Here is a 5,584-nt window from a genome sequence, read left to right as displayed (position 1 = left end):
TTTTAAAAAAATCTAATGATAGGATTTTTCAGAAAATTGAAAAAACCGTAAAATGTCAAGAGTAAAGTGCCCTTATTTTAAACAATGTATCGTTCTAAATGCTTAATCCCTATGTAAAAAAGTTATTTAAGCAGGAATATGTTATTGAAAAAAATTAGAAAAATTTATTTTAGCCGTAAATCGAAAATAATGGATCGAGCGAATCGCTCGATTGCGCCGAGACGCGCTATGATGCAACAGACGAGCGATTGGAACGCCCGAATATTTTCAAAGTCCCAACGTACCGATCAAGAGTAAAGTACCATTTTCCTACATTAGATTTCGTTCTAAATGCTTAATCCCTATGTAAAAACGTTAGTTAAGCAAGAATATCGTATTTTAAAAAAAATCTAATGATAGGATTTTCCAGAAAATTGAAAAAACCGAAAAATGTCAAGAGTAAAGTGCCATTTTCTGACATTAGATTTCGTTCTAAATGCTTAATCCCTATGTAGAAACGTTAGTTAAGCAAGAATATCGTATTTTTAAAAAAATCTAATGATAGGATTTTTCAGAAAATTGAAAAAACCGTAAAATGTCAAGAGTAAAGTGCCCTTATTTTAAACAATGTATCGTTCTAAATGCTTAATCCCTATGTAAAAAAGTTATTTAAGCAGGAATATGTTATTGAAAAAAATTAGAAAAATTTATTTTAGCCGTAAATCGAAAATAATGGATCGAGCGAATCGCTCGATTGCGCCGAGACGCGCTATGATGCAACAGACGAGCGATTGGAACGCCCGAATATTTTCAAAGTCCCAACGTACCGATCAAGAGTAAAGTACCATTTTCCTACATTAGATTTCGTTCTAAATGCTTAATCCCTATGTAGAAACGTTAGTTAAGCAAGAATATCGTATTTTTAAAAAAATCTAATGATAGGATTTTCCAGAAAATTGAAAAAACCGAAAAATGTCAAGAGTAAAGTGCCATTTTCTGACATTAGATTTCGTTCTAAATGCTTAATCCCTATGTAGAAACGTTAGTTAAGCAAGAATATCGTATTTTTAAAAAAATCTAATGATAGGATTTTTCAGAAGATTGAAAAAACCGTAAAATGTCAAGAGTAAAGTGCCCTTATTTTAAACAATGTATCGTTCTAAATGCTTAATCCCTATGTAAAAAAGTTATTTAAGCAGGAATATGTTATTGAAAAAAATTAGAAAAATTTATTTTAGCCGTAAATCGAAAATAATGGATCGAGCGAATCGCTCGATTGCGCCGAGACGCGCTATGATGCAACAGACGAGCGATTGGAACGCCCGAATATTTTCAAAGTCCCAACGTACCGATCAAGAGTAAAGTACCATTTTCCTACATTAGATTTCGTTCTAAATGCTTAATCCCTATGTAAAAACGTTAGTTAAGCAAGAATATCGTATTTTAAAAAAAATCTAATGATAGGATTTTCCAGAAAAATGAAAAAACCGAAAAATGTCAAGAGTAAAGTGCCATTTTCTGACATTAGATTTCGTTCTAAATGCTTAATCCCTATGTAGAAACGTTAGTTAAGCAAGAATATCGTATTTTTAAAAAAATCTAATGATAGGATTTTTCAGAAAATTGAAAAAACCGTAAAATGTCAAGAGTAAAGTGCCCTTATTTTAAACAATGTATCGTTCTAAATGCTTAATCCCTATGTAAAAAAGTTATTTAAGCAGGAATATGTTATTGAAAAAAATTAGAAAAATTTATTTTAGCCGTAAATCGAAAATAATGGATCGAGCGAATCGCTCGATTGCGCCGAGACGCGCTATGATGCAACAGACGAGCGATTGGAACGCCCGAATATTTTCAAAGTCCCAACGTACCGATCAAGAGTAAAGTACCATTTTCCTACATTAGATTTCGTTCTAAATGCTTAATCCCTATGTAAAAACGTTAGTTAAGCAAGAATATCGTATTTTTAAAAAAATCTAATGATAGGATTTTCCAGAAAATTGAAAAAACCGAAAAATGTCAAGAGTAAAGTGCCATTTTCTGACATTAGATTTCGTTCTAAATGCTTAATCCCTATGTAGAAACGTTAGTTAAGCAAGAATATCGTATTTTTAAAAAAATCTAATGATAGGATTTTTCAGAAGATTGAAAAAACCGTAAAATGTCAAGAGTAAAGTGCCCTTATTTTAAACAATGTATCGTTCTAAATGCTTAATCCCTATGTAAAAAAGTTATCTAAGCAAGAATATGTTATTGAAAAAAATTAGAAAAATTTATTTTAGCCGTAAATCGAAAAGAAGTCTGTTCGTTTCTCTGTCTCTCTCGCGCGATCGAACTATCGATGTTTCCCGACAAACTATTGGAAGTTTAATTAAACTTTATACATGAAATTACTCGTTTTGATCCCCGCTACACAGCCGTATACTTTTTATAATTTTGTGGAATCGGGAACCTTGAAATATTTAACATAACGCGGATCGACTGTCTCTGTCTCTTTCTAGATCGGAAGAATCGATGTTTCCCGGCAAACTATTGGGAGTTTAATTAAACTTTATACATGAAATTACTCGTTCTGATCCCCGCTACACAGCCGTATACTTTTTATAATTTTGTGGAATCGGGAACCTCGAAATATTTATCATAACGCGGATCGACTGTCTCTGTCTCTTTCTAGATCGGAAGAATCGATGTTTCCCGGCAAACTATTGGGAGTTTAATTAAACTTTATACATGAAATTACTCGTTTTGGTCCCCGCTACACAGCCGTATACTTTTTATAATTTTGTGGAATCGGGAACCTCGAAATATTTATCATAACCCGGATCGACTGTCTCTGTCTCTTTCTAGATCGGAAGAATCGATGTTTCCCGGCAAACTATTGGGAGTTTAATTAAACTTTATACACGAAATTACTCGTTTTGATCCCTGCTACACAGCCGTATACTTTTTATAATTTTGTGGAATCGGGAACCTTGAAATATTTAACATAACGCGGATCGACTGTCTCTGTCTCTTTCTAGATCGGAATAATCGATGTTTCCCGGCAAACTAATGGGATATTAATTAAACTTTATACATGAAATTACTCGTTTTGATCCCCGCTACACAGCCGTATACTTTTTATAATTTTGTGGAATCGGGAACCTTGAAATATTTAACATAACGCGGATCGACTGTCTCTGTCTCTTTCTAGATCGGAAGAATCGATGTTTCCCGGCAAACTATTGGGAGTTTAATTAAACTTTATACATGAAATTACTCGTTTTGGTCCCCGCTACACAGCCGTATACTTTTTATAATTTTGTGGAATCGGGAACCTCGAAATATTTATCATAACGCGGATCGACTGTCTCTGTCTCTTTCTAGATCGGAAGAATCGATGTTTCCCGGCAAACTATTGGGAGTTTAATTAAACTTTATACATGAAATTACTCGTTCTGATCCCCGCTACACAGCCGTATACTTTTTATAATTTTGTGGAATCGGGAACCTTGAAATATTTAACATAACGCGGATCGACTGTCTCTGTCTCTTTCTAGATCGGAAGAATCGATGTTTCCCGGCAAACTATTGGGAGTTTAATTAAACTTTATACATGAAATTACTCGTTCTGATCCCCGCTACACAGCCGTATACTTTTTATAATTTTGTGGAATCGGGAACCTCGAAATATTTATCATAACGCGGATCGACTGTCTCTGTCTCTTTCTAGATCGGAAGAATCGATGTTTCCCGGCAAACTATTGGGAGTTTAATTAAACTTTATACATGAAATTACTCGTTTTGGTCCCCGCTACACAGCCGTATACTTTTTATAATTTTGTGGAATCGGGAACCTCGAAATATTTATCATAACCCGGATCGACTGTCTCTGTCTCTTTCTAGATCGGAAGAATCGATGTTTCCCGGCAAACTATTGGGAGTTTAATTAAACTTTATACACGAAATTACTCGTTTTGATCCCTGCTACACAGCCGTATACTTTTTATAATTTTGTGGAATCGGGAACCTTGAAATATTTAACATAACGCGGATCGACTGTCTCTGTCTCTTTCTAGATCGGAATAATCGATGTTTCCCGGCAAACTAATGGGATATTAATTAAACTTTATACATGAAATTACTCGTTTTGATCCCCGCTACACAGCCGTATACTTTTTATAATTTTGTGGAATCGGGAACCTTGAAATATTTAACATAACGCGGATCGACTGTCTCTGTCTCTTTCTAGATCGGAAGAATCGATGTTTCCCGGCAAACTATTGGGAGTTTAATTAAACTTTATACATGAAATTACTCGTTTTGGTCCCCGCTACACAGCCGTATACTTTTTATAATTTTGTGGAATCGGGAACCTCGAAATATTTATCATAACGCGGATCGACTGTCTCTGTCTCTTTCTAGATCGGAAGAATCGATGTTTCCCGGCAAACTATTGGGAGTTTAATTAAACTTTATACATGAAATTACTCGTTCTGATCCCCGCTACACAGCCGTATACTTTTTATAATTTTGTGGAATCGGGAACCTTGAAATATTTAACATAACGCGGATCGACTGTCTCTGTCTCTTTCTAGATCGGAATAATCGATGTTTCCCGGCAAACTAATGGGATATTAATTAAACTTTATACACGAAATTACTCGTTTTGATCCCTGCTACACAGCCGTATACTTTTTATAATTTTGTGGAATCGGGAACCTTGAAATATTTAACATAACGCGGATCGACTGTCTCTGTCTCTTTCTAGATCGGAATAATCGATGTTTCCCGGCAAACTATTGGGAGATTAATTAAACTTTATACACGAAATTACTCGTTTTGATCCCCGCTACACAGCCGTATACTTTTTATAATTTTGTGGAATCGGTAACCTGGAGATATTTAACATAACGCGGATCGTCTATCTCTGTCTCTTTCTAGATCGGAATAATCGATGTTTCCCGGCATAGTAATGGGAGATTAATTAAACTTTATACACGAAATTACTCGTTTTGATCCCCGCTACACAGCCGTATACTTTTTATAATTTTGTGGAATCGGGAACCTTGAAATATTTAACATAACGCGGATCGACTGTCTCTGTCTCTTTCTAGATCGGAATAATCGATGTTTCCCGGCAAACTATTGGGAGTTTAATTAAACTTTATACATGAAATTACTCGTTTTGATCCCCGCTACACAGCCGTATACTTTTTATAATTTTGTGGAATCGGGAACCTTGAGATATTTAACATAACGCGGATCGACTGTCTCTGTCTCTTTCTAGATCGGAATAATCGATGTTTCCCGGCAAACTAATGGGAGTTTAATTAAACTTTATACACGAAATTACTCGTTTTGATCCCCGCTACACAGCCGTATACTTTTTATAATTTTGTGGAATCGGTAACCTTGAAATATTTAACATAACGCGGATCGTCTATCTCTGTCTCTTTCTAGATCGGAAGAATCGATGTTTCCCGGCAAACTAATGGGAGTTTAATTAAACTTTATGCATCAAATCATTCAGTTTGACTCCTGCAACACAACCAAACACTCTCTGTAATTTTCTGAACTGAAAAACCACTGAAATTGCGCTCGAAATGCGGAGCGACGGGTCGAC

The sequence above is a fragment of the Megalopta genalis genome, unplaced genomic scaffold (assembly GCF_051020955.1).
Source record: "Megalopta genalis isolate 19385.01 unplaced genomic scaffold, iyMegGena1_principal scaffold0223, whole genome shotgun sequence".
NCBI classification, from domain to species: domain Eukaryota; kingdom Metazoa; phylum Arthropoda; class Insecta; order Hymenoptera; family Halictidae; genus Megalopta; species Megalopta genalis.
Note: the sequence above shows the minus strand (reverse complement) of the source record.